At 40.2% G+C, this 21960-nt stretch overlaps 1 pseudogene; it reads right to left on the minus strand.

The window, feature by feature from the left end:
- Window positions 1–20312: 20312 nt before the first annotated feature.
- On the minus strand, window positions 20313–21087 carry LOC131835456 (DCN1-like protein 1; annotated as a pseudogene).
- Between the last annotated feature and the right edge of the window lie 873 nt (window positions 21088–21960).

Raw genomic sequence — 21960 nt, forward strand, 5'->3', positions numbered from 1 at the left:
AAATATTCCCTGTTTAGGGCAACTTAAGAGAACAAACAGTGCTGTTAGAGTTTCCCCCTCACAGTGAAGAATTTGGCACTCGGTCAGGATCTGAGGTTTGGGTATTTGCTTACAGCCATTAATTGCTGTATAAAGCCTTTGAAAAAAGCCCTGTATCTGGAGTTTTTGCTATAAAAGCCCATTTAGAACCAGTGGGAAGCTGGCCTTCAAGTTCTTGTCGACAGAGACTCCAGTCCCCAAGCAGGAACTCCCAATTACACATTGACTGGATAAACATATGGAAGCTACCTGGGGGGTCATTAACCGAGAAAATCCCTCTTGGACCCTCCCATTGTGGGATGCCCAGATCTGACCCCAGTACTGCTGTCCTTGTGCCCACAAGAAAGCCCAATGAGAATTGCTGTGGGATTGAGGACAGAAAGGTTTCTTTCTCTTTGCTTGGCACGAGATGCAATCTGGTCAAAATAATCTCACAAAAGCAACGCTCTCCTTTCCCCATTGTGATGATGGCCATGGAAGTGGAAAACCGGTGGAAACCACAAAGTTTCCCACTCTGAGCCTGGGTCATTTCCCCATAGGATTTTAAGTGTTGACCCTGCTTCTTCCTTTGCCAGTACATTTACTAGAGTCCTTGATTCCTTCAGAGTCTGGCACCCCCCACCCCATGTCAGGACTCAGTCTTTGTGGTCAGGATTCCATTGAGCCCAACAGGCTCAAATATGAAGTAGCTCACATCAGTCCTTTGAGACACTGATGTTGGGGTCCTTAACAAGGAGTGAACACTGATGGTTTAGAAATATTTTAATGAATCAGGTCACTGAGTGAACTTGTGACAGAGAGATCACTGTCTGTAAATTCATCAACAGCTTTCCAATTTCCACCCATCAGTTCTGTTTGGCAATGTTTAATACATATGGCTCAAGTGAACATTTACACTAAAAACATTCTTTTGAGTAATGGCCAATAAGCATAAGAAGTAAGGCTCCACCTCTCTAGGGGTCAAAGAGAGGTAGCATCTAAAACTCCATCCTATTTTAAAAGTAGTATATTTTAAAAGAGTTGAAGATAAGATGCCATTGGTACAGTTGGTGACACCCAGTGCTGATGAGATGTGGAGAAACAGACTTTCTTGTCTGCAACAATGAGCAAAGATTTTTGCCATCTTTCTGGAAGGCATTTTGGAAGTATTTTTAAAAGCCTTAGAACTATGCACACCAATTTCTACTTCTAACAGTGTTGGACTAGCTGGTTCAGACTAACCCCTCCATTAAGAATAACTAGAAAAGTAGACAAGAATATATAAAACATTTGCTTGAAATCACTAGAGTGATCCCAAGACAGTTAGGACTTGTAGGGTCAAGATCCTGGAGAGAAGGAAACACAGGAGGATAAACATGACATTTAGTGCCTCTTTCTCTCTGGATGCATTTGCCAATTCACAAGCAGCTGAGAGATTGAGAAGCTGATCAACAGTGACCAAGAACCTAAGAAATTAAGCAGAGTGATTGGCAGTCTCGTAGGATGGGGGACAAAATGCAGTAGAGGGTATACGAAGGAGGAGTCCAGGTGGGTATCCCAGGCTTTCATTTTGGAGCTCTGAAGAGTTACCTAGAATGACTAACCCTTCTGCTTTGTCTGGGACTGTCCTAGCTTTAGCACTGAAAGTCTCTTGCTCCAGAAAGCCATTCAGTCCAAGGCAAACTAATTACCCTCAATTCATCCTGAGACTAATTTTGAAGCCCAGCTTCAAACCAACTTAACCCTTCAACCCTGATTCGATTAAGTAATCTGCCTCCTCCTGGATGTCAGCCAGAAGCACAAGTAAATATTCTCTGGAGAAAGATATCACTCAGAGACTCAAATTTACTCTGCAACTCTCATTCACAATGTCCAACATTCAATAAAAAAATAACCAGGTATGAAAAGGGCAAGGTTACACAAAGAGAAAAAAAGGTGGACCATAGAAACAGATCCACTGGAGATCCTGACATTGCTGTTGTCAGGCTCTGAAAAACTAAAATAACTGAGATTAATATGTTCTAGAAATTAAGTGATAAGGTGAATATCTTCAGTAGCATCCTGGAAACAATCCATGAAAATTTTAGAACTTAAAAATATGGTAGCTAAACTCAAGGCAAGAGTTAAGTGTAAAAATTAGACATAGTTAAAAATAAATGAGAGTGAAGGTAGGTTAGAAAAAAATATATACAGACTGAGTAGAAAAATTTTAAAATATAGAAATAGGATTCCTATAAAAATATGGAAAATAATTTAACAGAATATATATAATTAGAGTCCCAGAGGAGGAAAGAAAACGAATGAAGGCAAGAAATAATATTTAAAGAGATAATGGATGAGAATTGTCCAAAAATGATGAAAGACAGAAAGCCACATATTTAAGAAGAGCTATAAAGCCCAAGCAATATAAATGAAAAGAAAACCACACCTAGACACAACCTACTTGAATCTTGAAAACCAACAAGAAAATCTTGAAAGCAGCTGAAGGAGAAAAGCCTTATTTTCTTCAAAAGAATCAATGAAAGCTAGTGGACAATAGAAGCATATATTCAAAGTACTGAAAATAAATTTCTGCCAACGTAGAATTCTATATCCAGAAAGAATACTGTTCAAAAGTGAAGATGATATGAAGACATTTTCAGACAAGTGAAAACTAAGTTTTTCACCAGGGCACTGGCATTAAAGAAACTATATTGGGAATTGCAGTAACTACTAAGGGATAGAAAGAAAATGATCACAGATGAAAGAATAGAGATTCAGGGAAAGAATGAGAAGAAACAGAATGTGGGAGGCAGCTGGGTGGTTCAGTGGGTTAAGCCTCTGACTTCATCTCAGGTCATGATCTCAGGGTCCTGGGATCAAGCCCCAGCTGGCATCTCTGCTCAGCAGGGAGCCTGCTTTCTCCCACCCCCTTTGCCTGCCCCTCTTCCTATCTGTGATCTCTGTCTGTCAAATAAATAAATAAAATCTTAAAAAAAAAAGGAATGTGGGTAAATGAAGATCTGTACAAGGAACTGTACAAAACAACAATGATGATAATGAATTGGGGACATTACAGGACATTTCATAATGAGGAAAGATCAATCCACTGTGAAGACATAATAATTCCAACATAGTCTCAAAATTGTGGAACAAAAATTAACAAAGGAAAAATGAAAGAAAACATACAGCCAAATGAGTTTCCCACAATACTGAGAGAGAAACACACCTCTCTTAGTAACTGAAAAAAACAAGTGGACAAAAAAAAAAAAAGTCAGTAATAATATTCAAGATTAAAACAACAAATTTAGCAAATGATCTATGGATACATGCAGAACTCCACACTCCCAGATTGCAGAATGTGTATTGTTTTTAATTGTACACGAAATAGTAGCTAAATATGTTCATAATCTGGGACAGTGCAAATCTCACACATCTCCCAACATTGAAATCATGTTGAGTGTATTGTCTAACCACAGTAAGTGAAGCCAGAAATCAACAACTAGAAATCCCCAATTTTACATTAAGTTATATGTTTCTAAATATCCCAAAGGTCAAAGATGAACTCATGATGAAAATTGGAAAATAACTTGAATGGAATGATAATTAATAGGACAGAACAAAACCTATGAGGTGAAACTATAGCTATGCTGAATGGGGTATGTTTGTGAAGGAAAAAAAGCTAGCAATTAATGACCTAAGACAAATACTGCATGATTCCAGCACTATGAGTCACCTAGAATTAGAGTAGTCCTAGTTATAGAGACAGAGCGTAGAATGGTGGTTGCCAGGAGCTGGAAACAGAAGGGGGAGGTGTTGTTTAATAGATACAGAGTTTCAGTTTTGCAAGAAGAAAAGAATTCTGTGGATGGCTGGTGGTGATGGTTGGACAACAAGGTCAATGTCAGAAAGCTACTGAACTGTGCACTTCAGGCAGTAAGAAGGTATGTTTTTTTTGTTTTGTTTTGTTTTTTTAAAGATTTTATTTATTTATTTGACAGACAGAGATCACAAGCAGGCAGAGAGGCAGGCAGAGAGAGAGGAGGAAGCAGGCTCCCTGCTGAGCAGAGAGCCCGACGTGGGGCTCGATCCCAGGACTCTGAGATCATGACCTGAGCCGAAGGCAGCGGCTTAACCCACTGAGCCACCCAGGCGCCCCAAGAAGGTATGTTTTATGTTATATAGATTTTACCACATTTTTTTAAAGTTCTAAGTTAATGAGCTGAGCAGCCGTCAAGGAGTTGAAAAAAAGAAAGTCAAAGTAGGCAGAAAAAGTAAGAAGAAAAGAAGATAAAAAGAAAGACAACACATATAATAGCAGAAAATAACTACACAGAAAACAAATTTATAATTAGAGGTGATTAACAAGCTAGAGTTTGTTTTTATAGTTTTCTTCGCTTGTTTGTTTGTTTGTTTGTTTAATGAGTGATAAAATCAACAGCAAGTTGGGTTTCCCAGGAAGCAGATTCTGGGATGAAGATTAGCATGTAGGAGATTGATTAAGGAGTGCTTTAGGGAACCAGGCCTGGGGAAAGGAAGGTCAGGTAGGAAACCAGGATCAGGCAGAGGGAAAACTTGAGCTCCAATTTAGTATCAAAAGAACCCTCAGCCAAACATCCAGGCCAGTGTGAAGCCGAAATGACTGAAGAGTTGTCCTGAGTTGGGACTAGGGGCCGGACCTTTCTATCCCATGTTGATCAGTTGTGGCCTCCCTGCCACCCTAGTAAGAGTGTGTGGCCTTCAGTCAAGGCAGCCCTCAGAGGGGGCTGACAGTAGAGGGTTATGTGCCACCAACTCAAAGCTTCGGAGGGGAATAAGCACTTCATTTCTTTTTTTTTTTTTTTTTTTAATATTTTATTTATTTATTTGACAGACAGAGATCACAAGTAGGCAGAGAGGCAGGCAGAGAGAGAGGAGGAAGCAGGCTCCTCGCTGAGCAGAGAGCCCGATGCGGGGCTCAATCCCAGGACCCTGGGATCATGACCTGAGCCGAAGGCAAAGGCTTAACCCACTGAGCCACCCAGGTGCCCCATAAGCACTTCATTTCTGATGGGGTATTCTAGATAGCTCTTTGCTTTGTGAGCAAAAGATAAAGAATGTCACAAATTACCACTGCCAGGAACACAACAGAAAACAGAGCTAAAGATCCTGTGGAGAACTGAAAAGAAAGCAAGAGGATTTTATGGAAAAAATTATGCCAATTAATTTGGAAATGTAGATGAAAGTGACAAATCATACCCCAAAATAGCTTTTCAAAACTGACACAAGAAGAAATGGAAAATATGAATAATCTTGTAAGTATTAAATGTATAATTAGAAAACACTCCTGTAAAGAAACTTCAGGTCCAGATGGCTTCACCAGTGCATTCTTCCACATATTTAAGGTGGAAATATACCAATCTCATACAAATTCCTCCAGAAAATAGAAAATGAGGAACTAGTACCCAATTTACCATCAAGCAAGCATAACCTTGATAACCAAAACCTACCAAGATTGTCACAGAAAAGTAAAATTACAAATCGTTGTCACAAGTCCTTGATATATAAAAAGATATTCCAGGAATATAGAGTTGGTTTAACATTTAAGAAGGCAATGTAATTCACCACTTTGACTGAATAAGAGTCCTATAAGTACCTCACTGTGTGAAGATAAAGTATTTCAGAAAATCCAACTCCTCTTCCTAATGATAACTGTATATAAGCTTGGAATAGAAGGGAATTTCACATCAGATAAAAGATATCCACAAAAAAATCTTACTGCAAACATCAAACTTAACCAGGAGATATTGAAAGCTTCCCCCTTGAGACTAGGAGACACAATCCAGCCTGGATGCCCACCAGCCGTTGGACAGGTAGACTCCTCCAGCCTTTAGAGGTCATGGGGGAAGCATCGGTGGTGGAAAGGAGTACTCTGACTGTAGGAAGGGGTACAGAAGTTCTGTGAGAAGCAGTCAGGGGATGTGACACAGCTAAGATGCAAAGAGTGAGCTCTGGGCAGGCAGCAATGACTCTCCCCAGACTTGACACAGCTAGTCTTTTGAAGTGAGGAGTGATGCACCCCAGGACGTTGTTGGAGCACAGGGCTCAGGACACATGATGTCCCCAGCAGATTGCAGCTTGTGCAAATGTTGACTCTGAAGTAGCACAGCCTCCTCCACTAAGTGAGGGTCAAGGTCTTGAGATTCTGGCCAAGCTGTAGCCCCATTTGCTGTGCTGCAGGGCCAGGCAGATAGTGGTAGACAGTAATCAACAGCAGCAGGAGATGGCCACTCAGCACTTCCCCAGGCGCCTGAACAGCTATCTGTTTACACTTACCACCACCTGCCCCTACCCACACTACCCCTCCCCCACCCAGGGGCTCTTCTTGACCCTAGGGATGGGGAGAGGCATCTAGAGTGACACCAGACTTCTCACCTACCTTGGTGGTAGTTGTTGAGGAAAAGGCAATCCAGACAAGTAAAGCCTGTGTATCTTTTGAATAAAGGGAGAGTCCATGTTGTGCTGCTGAGTTCTGTGGAAGAGGGAACTATAAAATCCCATGGCTGCTGCAGCGGCCCTCTGAAACCAAAGGAAGAGGGAGTTTCACCCTTTTACAAGCTCTGCCTCGGGACTTTGGGTCCCTTTTATTCCTTCAGAACAGTCTGAGAAGACCGGATTCAGTGCCCCCATGCATTGGCTCCTATTTCTGGGTGTTGGGGGCTGGGGGAAACTGGGTCCCCTTGTCTGTGAGCAGGAACACAGTGACAATCTGCAGTTCGGGCTGCTTCCACAGGGTACTTAATCTTCAGGAAAATGGGTATGATCTGAATAGTGAGGAGATGACCTAAGTATCGACTGAAGGAGACAGAGTGGATATAGAGAAGAGAACACAAGGACATAGGCACGTTTTAAGGGGGGAAATCACTAAACCAAGCTCTTTAGAGTGAGGCCCTTGAGCGTGAAAGCCAAGGGTTGTTCCTGAGCTTTGGGGACACACTCCTGCAGCCTGGCACCCGTTTTGCAGCATTTTGGCCTCCAAAGGGGGCAGCAGAGATGTCCCTTCTCTCAGAGTTTCTTCTGGGGTTTAGAACAATCCGTAAAACCAATTATAGCAAGATGTGCCACAGACACTCCATCATTTCCTTTTTCCAACTCAGGGGGCCCAAGGACAGAAGACCCAAAAAGGAATGCTCCATGCCCCTCCCTCCTGGACCAGCTTCCAACAGTTCTCCCAGTAGGAACCCTCCTCTCCACCACATACCAAGGGACCTTGCTTGACCCTCTCTTTGTAGCTCTTAGGGACCACCCCTTTGTACTAAATGCTTCCTCAAATCTACAGTATTACAGATCGTAGTAGAAAACATGCTAAGTATGAGGAAGAAACAAGCCAAAACATAAATCCCTCCCAATGCTTTTATATTTACCCTTCCAGAGGCTTTTCTGTGTATGTATTATGCCTCTGCTTAGTTTCTTTCTTTTTTTTTTTTTTTAGGAAAATGAGCTTATTTCCAACATATAGTCATACATTTTACTTCATTGAATGTCATGAAAATTCTATGCTATTACATGGATAGCTACAATTGATACTTTTGACTGCACACTATTCTATTTCCTGGATTATTACAACGGAGCAAGCACACTACTGTTGGGCATTTAAATTGAAAATTACTCTGAAAATTCTTTTGCCATTGACACTGAATTATTTTACTCCTTTAGGTGATATATTTTTTAAAATTTTATTTATTTATTTGGTAGACTGTGTGCGTGCATGCACACATGCACAAGAGAACGTCTTTTCAAAGAAACTAAAAATTGTCATGAACACGCTGATTATTTCATTTTTCTGGCACCTCTGTAGTCCCAACCACTGTATTATGACATTTGTTCTCTTTCAGTCAGATAAATATTTACTGCACATCCATATTTCTTGGAGGGCCCAAAAGACATATGATATATGGCTCTGATCTCTAAAGAGATAATAGTCCTATTAATAATAATTTTGATTGTATTAGTTTCCTTTTGATACTATAACAAATAGCCACAAGCAAAGTGGCTTAAAACAACGCACATTTATTACCTTAACAGTTTTGCAAGTCCGAAGTCCAACATGGGTCTCAGTGGATTAAAACCAAGGATTTGGCAGGCTGCATTCATTTCTGGAGATTCTGGAGGATAATCCATTTCCTAGCCTTTTCCAGCTTCTGGATGCTGGCCACAATCCTTAGTTCTTTGTCCCTTTAACCATCTCCAAAGCCAGCATCATTATACCTCTCTGTGCCTCCCTCCCTAGGCACAGCTTTCTGCTGAATGCAAATGGGAAAGGTTGCTCAGTTCTAAGGATTTGTGTGATGACTTTGGGTCCCCCTGAAAAATCCAGGATCATCTCCCCATCTCAACGTCCTTAACCTTAATTACATCTCCAACACCGCTTTTACCCTGTGATCTAACAAATTCACAGAGGACAAGGATATGGACATCTTTGGTGGTGGTGGGCCTTATTTTGTCCTCCCCATGATAACCATTACCATTTGCTGAGTAGTTGTTATTTTCAGTGCTTAAAGAAGCACTTTACAGAGAGATTTTCTTACTTTACCCAGCCCCTAATCCATGAGGCCAGTGTTATGATTTATCCTCACTGGACAGATGAGGGAACTGAGACCAAGAATAATGATTTGGGAGTTGAGGCTAATTCTCAGGAGTAGCACAAGTCAGTGAGAATTATAAGCCTTCTCACTTTATTTATTTACTTACTTATTTACTCATTTATTTACTTGTTTATTTAAAGATAGCATTAAAACCTTAACATAGACCCAGAACTTTCTGGGGAATTTCTGTTTATAAACAATGAGCTGGCCAACTCCGTTTTTAATACACCGTGTTGGTGATGGGTTATGAAATCCTCTTCCGAAAAGCTTCTGGGCTGGGTCAGGACTGAAGTCACCCCACCGCTGAGGCAGGGGTTTAGGCCACCATTTTGCCAAACATGGCATATCGTCCATGGAACCAGACATGGCTCTGTGTAACTTACAGACTCCAAATAACGCTTGTGAAAGCTGCTAGGTTGCACGTAGGCCCTCATTTAAAAAAGGGTGAGTGGACTAAATGACTCAGCTCTCATCTGTTGGAAAGAGATGGGTCTTATTCAGCTTTCAAAAGGCTTCTCAACAGTGTCCTGTCTGTGGACATGAGAGTTTAGCTCATTGCCCTAGTTGCAGCACAACGGAGACTGGAACACAAGCTCCAGAGAGAATGATCATATGCCCTCAGACCTGTGGGTCAGTCATCCAGAAGGGGAATACAAGAAATACAGAAGAAACAAGTCTGAGTAGCCTCCTGGTGCCTCCAGGGCAGGAGGAATTTCTCTTCCTCACAGGAACTAAAATGAGGGGATGTTGGCATCCCTTGGGAGCAGGGTTGCCAGATCTAGTAGGGGGAGAAACAGGACACTGGCTACATTTGATTTGGATTGAATTTCAGATAAACAATGCAATATAAACCTGACCTTGGTCCACAATTTCAGCAAAGACAGCTACAAGGCATAGATCCCCTGAGTGAAGAAAACCAAAGAGAGGAGGTTGTATTTCACTTCTGGGGCCACGCAGGACAGAGGAAGAACAGGTCCAGCAGGTGACAGGAGGAATCACCTCTCAGGATCAGGAAATTGGGGCCCTGTTATAAAGCAGGTGTGGACTGGTCAGAATGGCTAACATTAACAAGTCAGGAAATAACAGATGCTGGCTGCAGAGAAAGGGGAACCCTCGTACTACGCTGTTGGTGGAAACGCAGGCTGGTACAGCCACTCTGGAAGACAGTATGGAGGTTCCTCTCAAAGCTGAAAATAGAGCTACCCTATGACCCAGTGATTGCACTGCTGGGTATTTTCCCCAAAGATACAGATGCAGTGACCTGCACCCCAATGTTTATATAGCAACAATGTCCACAATAGCCAAACTGTGGAAAGAGATAAATGTCCATTGACAGATGAATGGATAAAGAAGATGGGGTATATATGTATAATAGAATACTACTCAGACATCAAAAGAATGAAATCTTGCCATTTTTGATGACATGGATGGAACCACATGGATGGACTATGCTGAGCTAAATAATTAGAAAAAGACAATTATCATAGGATCTCATATGTGGAATTTAAGAAACAAAACAGAGGACCATAGGGGAAGGGAGGAAAAATAAAACAAGATGAAATCAGAGAGGGAGACAAACCATAAGAGAACAAACTCAAGGTTGCTGGAGGGGCGGGGGGTGGGGGGATGGGAAAACTGGCTGACGCATTAGGGAGGGCACATGATGTAATGAGCACTGGTATTGTATAAGACTGATGAATCGCTGAACTCTACCTCTGAAATTAATAAAACATCATATGTTAATTAATTGAATTTAAATAAAAATAATAAATATGTAAATAAATAAATAAAGCAGGTGTGGACACAACCCCCTGGGGAGAGTGTCCAATGTCGGATAGAATGTGTGATGGGGCACAAGAGAATTTTTGTGAACCTCAAAGGACGGGGTGACCTCAGCTGACACTCAGGCTTCACACAAGAATGTACTAGATGCTGTAGGCACACCAAGAAGGGCATAACTCTAATCCCAAGGGAATTTGAAGGGATTCCTTTCAAAGCAGGGTGCTAGAAGAACTAATAGTGGGGCTCAGGGAGACAGAGAGAGCTGATAGAGGGGAGTAGTCATGAGGCAGAGGGCCCAGGAAAGCACTCATCTCATGGGCAGTTCCTGAGTGACATTTTATTCCCTTGGTGGGCATGCATGGTAAGGGTGGGGACGTAAGCCGGGCATGGATGAATGGTTGGGTTGGATCAGCATACCTGAGTCTGCTTGTGAACAGTTTCAAATGTCCTGCTGAGATGGTTGGACTTTGTTCCAAAATTATGGATGGAGGGAGTGGGGTGTGATCAGACCAGTGATTAAAAACCAAACCAAACCAAAGTTACTTCAGGAGCTGAGGAGAGGATAACACAGAGGGCTTTGCATCAGCCACTGGAGAGGCAATGTGTCATTTTCCTCCCTGGACTGGTCATCACTTCTCTGGCTGTGGAATTCCTGGGGAATGGAAAATGAATCGAACTGTAATCCCTATGGGTTTAAGCTGTTTGATTTTACATGCCATTTGGAATTCATCTCCTACTGGGAAGTATTTACACTTCAAAGAGAAACTTCAGTCTTATATCAAAATGGCTAGTTATACAAGAGGTTGTCGAGAACTGGTTAACTAGCAAATGTGTTGGCTGGGACAAGCCCAGGTCTTAACTGGGAGGAAGCAGCAGGAATTTTGAAGACAAGCAATGATGGCAGAGAGTCTGTCCCATCTGCCAACAGGCAGCTTCCAATTCCAGGAAGAGCCAGAGAGAAGCTGAGCATTGGCCAAGGAAGAAATTTTATTTTGGGTCATTATGAGCTCTCTATTAATACTTGAAAATTATAAATGGATCAGCCTACCAATGAAACTTAAAAGCATTTAAGGATGCTGTGTATATCTGACCAATGGTCATACCTGGAAAGAACAAGACAGATACTTCCAGCTCAGCTGTGAAGGGAAAGGTGTCCGGGGCACAAAAGTCAACTGATGGGTGTGTGTGGCTGAAACAGTCACTCTGTGAATCCCACTGAGGCTTCTCTCACTCCCTTGATAGACTCTTGGGATCTCCAGGCAGCTGGGTGACGCTGCTGATGTGTGGTTCTGAGAAAAGCTTTTGCTGCTCCTCAAGATATGGGCATTCAATTTACCCTCCCTAACTCCAGCACCTGGGTTCTGAATGGATGCCTCTTTGAGTGGCCACACCTGTTCTCAGCCTTCTCTCTGGCTTGGCCACAATCTTTGGGTGTATGACCAGAAGCTGGTTGCCCAACCCCACTAGAGAAAGCATTGGCTCTGGCACTACAGCAAGGGACAACGATTTTAAGTAGCATAGTCCAGCTTTTGGTAATTCTGTCTTCCCAGCACCCCACGAAAAGCAGTTTCCATGGAGGATCCAGTGGTCAGATGTTTTCAGCTTAAAAATGTCAGCACCCGGAAAGCTCAGTCGGTAGAGCATGAGACTCTTAAAAATGTCAGTCCTCCCAGAATGTTGCCATGGCATGAAAAGCCAGCTTTTCCAGGATTATACTCTTGTGACCACAAAGGATAAATATTCTCAGGAGAGATTCGTGCTCTGCATGAATCAGGGGTCTCTTTCTCTCTCTGTCTTGTGGGCGCATTAGAGATGTTACCCACACAAATTCTTTCCTCCTTGCGAGCCCTCCAAGCTGGGCAGGAAACGGGGAGGATTTGATTCAGGTGCACTGTGGTTATTTATTCCCTGGCCAGCTCTCCAGAAAAAGCTGTCTGGTCTGATTCAACCAACCAATGAGCTATTTTTGAAAACTGCTTAACAATTGTTGACTGTGTCACACCAGCCTCTGGGCACGTATCAACAGGTAGGAGCAAATGAGGGCACACAACTCACCATTAAGGGAAGGTGCTCCCTGGAGTGTTTGAACTTAGGCTAAGGCCCCAAACCTGGGGACAACAGGAAGGAAGCACCTCCCTTATTTCAAAAGAGCACCAAAGAGCTACCAGAAATCCATTCTGGGATTTGTTAAGTCTACACTGGTGTTGCAGGCCTTGTCCCTGTGGCACCAGCAACAAACAATAGAGAATTGAGAGAAATGGGGTCAGGGAGGGATTTGATAGGAGCGGCAGGTGATCACCTAGGCAGGGGTTGCTGAGAGGAGTCCCTCAAACCATGTTAAGTCGTGCCAAGAGACTCTTTAGAGATTGGGGTGCTTTCCGAAAGGGGAGATAGATGGCCATTGCATTTTCTGGTTAAATCTTGCCCCACTGGGTGCAATCAATCAAGCTGTACCTGGTGGAAGATATTCTGATATATTTGATAAGTGTGCTTTGGTGTCTGAAAATGGAAATGAGCAGAGGGAATGGTGCTCTTGGAAAACTCCAAGGTTGAGAAACTGGCTGGACCAGCCCAAGACTGCAGGGCGAAGGCAACGGGCAGTGGTGGGACAGTCCAAACTCAGGCCACTGGATATGGTGGGAAACTGTGGATAGCCATAGAAGGTGTCCAGCTCAAGGAATGTTGAAGGTGCCTTATCTCAGGGAGTGGTCTCCTGGGACAAGGGGACTCCAGCAGAAGCACCAAAGAGACCACCAGGTGCAGGAGGTCAGTGAATTGTGTTTGTTGGTCAGGGACCCAGGAGAAATTCGCCCAAGATGGTTAGCATGAAGAGATTTGTACAAATCAGGTTCACTTAGGTAAAATCTATGTAAAATGAAATTTATTCTTTCTAGACACATCATTTAATGAGCTTTCCCAGATGTTTACAGTTGTGTAACCATCATAACAAACATGATATAGAATATGTATATTGCTCCCCAAAATTCTGTCACGACCTCCTGCAGCCAGTTCCCTCTTACCTCCAGTCCCTGGCTACCAATGGCAGGTATTCTGTCCTTACAGTTTTGTCTTTGCTGGAACACCATGGAAATGACGTCATAGAGCATGTATGTAGCCTTTTGTATCTAGCTTCTTTCACCTGGTATAATGTTTCTGAGATCCATCCATGTTATTGACACATGCAATGGATAGCATGCTTTAGTCAATGGATAGCGTTCTACTGTATGGATGTTAACTTTATCCATTCATTTGTTGAAGGACTTTTAATTGTTTTTATTTTGGTGATAATGAATAATGTGACTATAAATAGTCACAGGTCTTTGTATGTATGTATGTTTTTATTTCTCTTGTATAAATACTTAGGAGTGCAAATTCTGGATCATAAGGTAAGTGTATGTTTAACTTTCTAAGAAACTGGCCAATTTTTTTCCCAAAGGGATTATTATCATTTTGTATTCTTGTCAACAGTATATGAGAGTTTCATTTCTTTCCCATCCTTGTCAGCATTTAGTATTGTCAGTATTTTGAAGTTTAGCCATTCTAATAGGTGTGCAGTAGTATCTCATGAGGTTTTAATTTGCGTTAAACTAGTGACTAATGATGTGGAGCATCCTTTCTTGTGTTTATTTGCCATCCATAGATCTTTGGTGAAGTATCTGCTCAAATATTTTGCCAATTTTTGAGTTGTTTGTCTTCTTATTGGATTAAAGAATTCTTTGCATAATTTAAATGCTGCAAGTCCTTTGTCAGATATGTACTCTGCAGATGTTTTCTCCCGTCTGTACCTTGTCTATTCCTCTTTTAAAGTGTCTTTTGAAGAACTAAAGTCTTAAAATTTTGATGAAGTCCCATTTATCAATATTTTTTCTTTTGTATTTGGTGCTTTTTGTGTTGTAGCTAATAAGTTTATGTTTGGTGCAAGTTCACACAGTTATTGTCCTGTCTTTCTTTCTCAAAACTTCACAGTTTTAGCTCTTACATTTAGGTCTACAGTCCACTTGTTGTTAATTCTAAAATACGGTGTGAGGGGAGGATTGAGGTTCATTCCAAATGGATGTCCTATTGTTAGGACGGCATTTGATGAAAAGAACAGGGTCCCTTTTTATTGAAAAATAAAATACTTCCAGAAAAGCACATATGTTATAGCTATACAGCTCAATAAATTTTCACAAACTGAACAGATGTGTTGTCAGCTCCCAGATCAGGAAACAGACCACTTCTAGCTCCCCAGAAGGCCCCTCTTATTCCCTTCCAGTCGCTATGCACTGGCCCCATCCTATCCTTAATAGCCACTACCCTGACTTTCAACAGATATTAGTTTTGCCTATTTTTAAACTTTGTATAAATGTAATTATGTAAGACATCTTTTAATCTGCATTCTTTCATTCAACATTATATTTGGGTTCTTTTTTGAGATTTTTTTTGTTTGTTTTGTTTTGCTTTTTAATTTAAAAAAAAATTATTTATTTTTAAAATTTCTTTTCTGTGTTCCAGATTTCATTGTTTATTAAGGAAATTTTAAAAAAAGATTTATTTATGTATTTTGAGAGACTGAGAGAGATAGTGCAGGAGGAGGGGTAGAGGGAGAGGAGAAAGAGGATCTCAAGCAGACTCCCTTTTAAGTGGGGCATCCAACGTAAGGCTGGATCTCTCATGACTTGAGCCAAAAATCAAGAGGGGTGGGAGGTTGGGGGAGCCAGGTGGTGGGTATTAGAGAGGGCACGGATTGCATGGAGCACTGGGTGTGGTGCAAAAACAATTAATACTGTTATGCTGAAAATAAATAAATAAATAAATAAATAAATAAATTTTTAAAAAATCAAGAGTTAGAGGTTTAACAAATTGAGCCACCCAGGCACTCCCCAAATATGTAAGATTTATCCATGTTGTTGCCTACCATTATAGACGACTGATTCTCACTGCTGTGTCATATTCCACTGAATGACTATACCGCAATTCATTTGTCCATTCTTTTGTTAATACTCATGTGTGTAATGTCTAGGTTGGGACTTTAATGAGTAGTGAACATACATTTTAACTGGGTGTATTTTAGGGCATGGAGTTTCAGGGGTATAGGTTTTGTGTATGTTCAGTTTTATCAGACACAGCAAAGACTTTTCTAGAATGTTCACACCACTTTGTATCCCCTCGCTCCACATCCTCACCAGCACTTGGCATTTTCCACCATTTTTATTTTTGCCATTCTAGTGAGTATACAGTGATACCACATTGCAGTTTTTCATTTGCCATTTCCTGATGACTAACAAGTTTGAACTCCTTTCTATATGTTTATGAAACATATGGAAGAGGCTAGTTTTTGTTTTTGTTTTTATTTTTATTTATTTTTTAAAAGATTTTATTTATTTATTTGACAGAGATCACAAGTAGGCAGAGAGGCAGGCAGAGAGAGAAGGGGAAACAGGCTCCCTGCTGAGAAGAGAGCCCAATTTTGGGCTCGATCCCAAGACCCTGGGATCATGACCTGAGCCGAAGGCAGAAGCTTAACCCACTGAGCCACCCAGGTGCCCCTGGAAGAGGCTGTTTTGATATGATCTTTTGTAAAGTGTCGATTCAAGTGTTCTGTTTATTTTTATGTTAGATTATGTCTTCTTATAGGTGTGTAGGGGTTAAGTATGTATTCTGTAAACCAGTCCTCTGTCAGACTTCTATGTTGTTGATGGCTATTTCTCAGTCTATGTGTTGGGTTTTTGTTTTTTTCTTTTTTTTTTTTTTTGAGAATTTTTCTGAAGGTGCCATTTCAGGTGGGATGTTGTGCACCTAGGGCTGGTGACAGCAGGAAGTTCTTCCTGCTCTGAGGATGAAGTTCAATGGGATGAAATCATATTACTTGAGCCCAGTGAGGGCTGGAGCTGAGAGAGTGGGGTAGCCCAGCTGGAGTCACGATCATGAGGGCCACACCACTGCCAGGTGCATCCCTGAGGCAAAGAGGAGTAGGAAATCCCTCTGTCCTTTCACCTTCTCGTCTCCCATTGGGGCCTCCATTGGCTGAACCCAGAAATCAGTAAGGAAGCCCAAAAGGTGTAGTCTCCAGGAATCACAGGAGTCAACCTCTGGATCACAGAGGAAGACAGAGGAAGAGGAGGTATGGATCAGGAGAGGGAGTGCCATGGAGATTAATGGCAAAGAGAAGGAGCAAGAGATTGCCCAAAAACTATCTCTCAGGTTAAGACATTATGCAGTGTGTATATCCCCAGCGAGTCTCTAAAGAATCCACAAAACGTGGTCCTTAAGAGAGCCAGCATTTAGAGGATTGCCACATGAAGATCGTGGCAGCAGAACTAGTTACGTGGAAAAGAAAAAAGACTTTTTGCTCCCTTCCTTTAAGCTTCTACTTCCTTTGCCCCAAGCCTAAAGGAGCTGGGAAAGGGAGAGGAAGGAAGAGAGAAAACTAGGAAAAGGACCCACGATGCCCATCCCCACTGCCTGGCTGGGACAGGGCAGAGCTTGGCTTGGATGTGAGATTCAAATTTCGATTGAGACTGGACTGGACTGGACTGGACTGAACACTTGAAAGTGAGCCATCTTTACAGAAACAAGGCTTGTTCTTACCATTAAAAATGCCTGGAAAACTGAAGTGAGTTGACTCACTAAGATGTTGTCAAGGGAAGGATGATGTGAAAGAACATACCGGAAGGCCAGTGTGGAAGGAAGATCACACCACTTCCTGTTTGTTCCTCACAGGTTCAGATTGTTCAAAAGACTAGTTTTAAGTAACTTAAAGCTCCCTTTCCCAGCAAGCTTGAGGCTATGTACTTCTCATGCATTGTCTTATACACATTCACAACCACTCTGTGGGTCAATGCTAGTATAATCTCTGCTTTATAGATGTGAAAATTGAGGCACTGGGTTACAAGACCATATCAGCCTGGTTTGAAGTCCAGCAGATCTGATTTCAGAGTCTAAGTTAAATTTTTTTAAAATAAGACTTTATTTTTAGAGCAAAAAAGACTTTAATTTTAGAGCAATAAAGAAGACTTTATTTTTAGAGCAAATAAATTTGAACCTAAATACAGAGAGTTGCCCTATAACCCATGCCTCACACATATACAGCTTCCCCCACTATCACTGTATCACATTTGTTAAAATTGGTGAATCTACACTGACACATCATTATCACTTAAATTCCATAATTCACATTAGGGTTCGCTCTTGGTGTCATGCATTCTATGGGTTTGGACAATTGTATAATGACATGTATTTACTATTATAGCATCATACAGAGTTATTTTCACTGCCCTAAAATTCCTTCATGCCCTGCCTATTCATCCTTCCCACTACCTTCAACCCCTGGCAACCACCGATCTTTTTAATGTCTCTGTAGTCTTGCCTTTTTCAGAATGTCATATAGCTGGAGTCCTACAGTATGCAGCATTTTCAGATTGACTTCTTTCACTCAGTAATAAAAATTAAAGTTTCCTCCATGTCTTTTCATGGCTTCATAACTCCTTTCTTTTTAGTGCTGAATAATATACTGTTGTCTGGGTATATCATAGTTTCTTTATCCATTTACCTCCTAAAGGGCATCCTGATTGTTTCCCAAGTTTTGCCAATTATAAATAAAGCTGTTATAGACATCTGTGTGCAAGGTGTTTGTGTGAACATAAGTTTTCAATTCACTTGGGTAAATTAATACCAAGGAGCACAACTGCAGAATTGTATGGTTAAAAATATGTTTAGTTTTATAAGCAGCATCCAACTGCCAAACTGTCTTCTAAAGTGCCTGCACCATTTTGCATCCCTACCAGCAAGGAATGAGAGTTCCTGTGGCTCCCCATCCTTATCAGCATTTGGTGTTGTCAGTGTTCCCAGTTTTGGCCATCCTAATAGGTGTGGAGTAGTATCCCATTGTTGTTTTAATTTGCATTTCTCTGGTGCTCTATGAGGTGGAGCACATTTTCATATGCTTATTTACTATCTGGATATCTTCTTTGATGAGCTGTCTGTTAGTGTCTTTAGCCCAATTTTAACTGGGTTGTTTCTTTTCTTATTGTTGAGTTTAAAGAGTTCTTTATTTATTTTTGGATAACAGTCCTTTATCAGATATATCTTTGCAAATATCTTCTCCCAGTCTATAAAGTGTCTTTTCATTCTCTTGACATGATCTTTCACAAAGGAGAAGTTTTTAATTTTCATTATGTCTAGCTCATCAATTGTTTCTTTTCATGGATTGTGTGTTTGGTGTTGTATCTAAAAAGATAGGTCATTTACATTTTCTCCTATGTTATATTCTAGGAGTCTTATAATTTTACATTTTACATTTAGGTTTATGATCCATTCTAAGTTGATTTTTGTGAAGTTTATAAAGTGTGCCTATTCTTATTTTTCTGTATGTGGGTATATAGTTGTTCCATGGCCATTTATTGAAAAGAGTGTCTTTGCTCCATTGTATTGTCTTTGTTCCTTTGTCAAAGATAAGTTGACTGTATTTATGTGGGTATATTTCTGGGGTCTTTATTCTGTTCTATTGATCTAGTTGTCTTTTCTTTTGCTAATACCACATTGTCTTGATTACTGTAGCTTTATATTAAGTGTTTAAGTCAGATAGTGTCAGTCCTTCAACTTTGTGCTTCTCCTTAAATATTATGTTGGCTATTCTGTGTCTTTTCTCTCTCCATATAACCTTTGGCTTCAGTTTGTCAATGTTCACAAAATAACTTCCTGGGATTTTGATTGGAATTATAGTGAATGTAGAGATGAAATTGGAAAGAACTGAAATCTTGACAATATTGAACCTTTCTGTCTATGAACATTGAGTATCTCTCCATTTATTTAGTTGTTCTTTAATTCATCAGAGTGTTTTAGTTTTCTTCATATAGATTTTTTTATTATGTTGAGTTAGTCATCATTAATCTTTGATGTAGTATTCAATGATTCATTATTTGCTTATAACATTCAGTGTTTGTCACAACACGTGCCCTCCTTAATACCCATCACCTGGCTAGATTTATATTTTGTTAGATTTATACCTAAGTACTTTATTTGGAGGAGTGCTAATATAAATGGTACTTTGTTTTAAATTTCAAATTCTACTTGCTCATTGATGGCATATAGGAAGGTAATTGGCTTTTATATACTAATCTTGTACCTTGGGGTGCCTGGGTGGCTCAGTGGGTTAAGCCTTTGCTTTGGTCCAGGTCATGGTCTTAGGGTCCTGGGATCAAGCCCTGTATCAGGCTCTCTGCTCAGCAGGGAGCCTGCTTCCCCCTCTCTCTGCCTGCCTCTGACCTTACTTGTGATCTCTCTCTCTGGGAAATAAATAAATAAAATCTTTTTAAAAAAATCTTGTACCTTGCAACTTTGTCATAATTGCTTATTAGTTCCAGGAGTTTGATTTTTAAAATATTCATATGCTTAATTCTTAAGCCACTGTTTTTTTTAAAAAAGATTTTATTTATTTATTTGACAAAGAGAGAGATCACAAGTAGGCAGAGAGGAAGGCAGAGAGAGGGGGGAAGCAAGCTCCCTGCTGAGCAGAGAGCCGAATGTGGGGCTCAATCCCAGGACCCTGAGATCATGACCTGAGCTGAAAGCAGAGGCTTAACCCACTTGAGCCACTCAGGTGCCCCCCACCACTGTTTTCTGATGAAGACAGCATTGTGTTTTATGCAAGGTTGGAAAACTCAAAATAATCACCATAAACCCTATAAAAGAGAATAAACTAGTATGGCCCACAAATATAAGATGAAATCCACAATATTGGAGTTATAAATATTTAGATAAGCCCAGACTAGAAGATAAGCCCAAACCACCATCAGAATGAAATATGATATGGTCTAAGATATATCCTTAACTTTTGATACAGCCCTCAGTCTGAGTTCTTCAGATTGATCTTCAGTTCAGTTAAGGCAGCAATTTTCCATTGTATTTATTGTACAGACTACATACATTCTAGAAGTTTCCTTTATGATACACTGTTGTACATCTTGTCCCAGCAATTTAAGGGCAGGCAAATTCCACAAAATTGTCAGTAAGAACATGCCATGCTCTTTCTTTCTTCATCATAATTGACAGATTGTCCTCTGCATTCATTGTACTGATGGTTAAAGGAAGATTCCAAATATCTTTTTATATTGATCATTTATGATATTCCACCAAAGAGTTATTCCATAAGTCTAAGAATTTAAATCTTCCTTAAGCACTAAGTTCAAGTAGGCAATGGCCATTTTTAGATCTAATCCTTTCCATCTTAGAATCATTGCAAAATTAAAAGTAAACTGGTAAAAATCCTTAAGTCATCCTGGTTCTTTCGATTCTTTTTCCATCTTGGGTATCTGGGCCCTTAGGTTTCAATGTCATACCATCCATGAATTCTTGTTTGGGAAACTTACACTGTGTTGCTGCTCTGAACTTCCATGTAACAATCAACACAAAAATGCTGGCTGGCTCTAGTGCTAGGTCATCATAGGACTATTGTATATCATCTATTCCAATTTTGTTTTCATCTTGAGAAACCTTGTATCTATTGTATTGTTATTATAACTTCTTCCTGTTCAAGGATGCTTTTACACTCTCTCATATATAAAGTTCAGGATTTCGGAAAAAATTGTCTGTTGCAACAACTAATTTCCAGTCATTTTGAGACAGAAAACTTTATGGCTGTTTTTTTACTAGACTGTATGAAGATCATATACTGACAAATTTTATCCTTCTGCAATGATTTCAACTTGCTCTTGTTGTTCTCCTAGCTTTTCCTCTCCTCCTCTGCCTCTACAGTTAATCAGTTCCAGGAGTTTTTTTTTTTGTTGTTGTTGTTGATTGTTTCAGATTTTCGACATGTATGATCATGTCATCTGTGAACAAGGATAATTTTATTTCTTCCTTCCAATCTCTATGCCTTTAATTCCTTCTCTCGTCTTATTGCATTATTTTAACTTCTAGTAAAAAGTTGAAAGGGAATGGTGAGAGGAGATATCCTTGCCTTTTTCCTGATCTTTGTAGGAATGTTTTGAGTTCCTCAAAATTAAATATAATGTTAGCTATATATTTTTTGTAGATATTCTTTATGAACTGGAGGAAGTTTCCCTCTATTCCTAGTTTACTGAGAGTTTTATCATGAATGAATGTCAGATTTTGTCAAATGCTTTCTCTGCACCTATTATCATGGTCATGTGATTTTTCTTTTAACCTGTTGATGTGTTGGATTATATTGATTGATTTTCAAATTTTGAATCAGCTTCCATGCCTGAGATAAATTCGACTTGATCATAGTATATAATTTTTAAAATACATTGTCAAATTCAACTTGTGAATATTTTATTGAGGAATTTTGCATTTGAGTTAATGAGAGATCTTGGTCTTTAGTTTTCTTTTCTTGTAATATTTTTGTCTGGTTTTGGTATTAGGGTGATACTGACCTTTTACAGTAAGTTAGAAAGTATTCCCTCTGCTTATATCCTCTCAAAAAGATTGTAAGGAATTGATATAATTTCTTCCTTAAATGTTTGGTAGATCTCACCAGTGACCTGTTTGAAAGGTTATTACTTCCATTTATTTAATAGATATAGGCCTATTTGGACAATATATTTCTTCTTGTGTG

This window comes from Mustela lutreola, chromosome 7, assembly GCF_030435805.1.
Source record: "Mustela lutreola isolate mMusLut2 chromosome 7, mMusLut2.pri, whole genome shotgun sequence".
NCBI lineage: Eukaryota > Metazoa > Chordata > Mammalia > Carnivora > Mustelidae > Mustela > Mustela lutreola.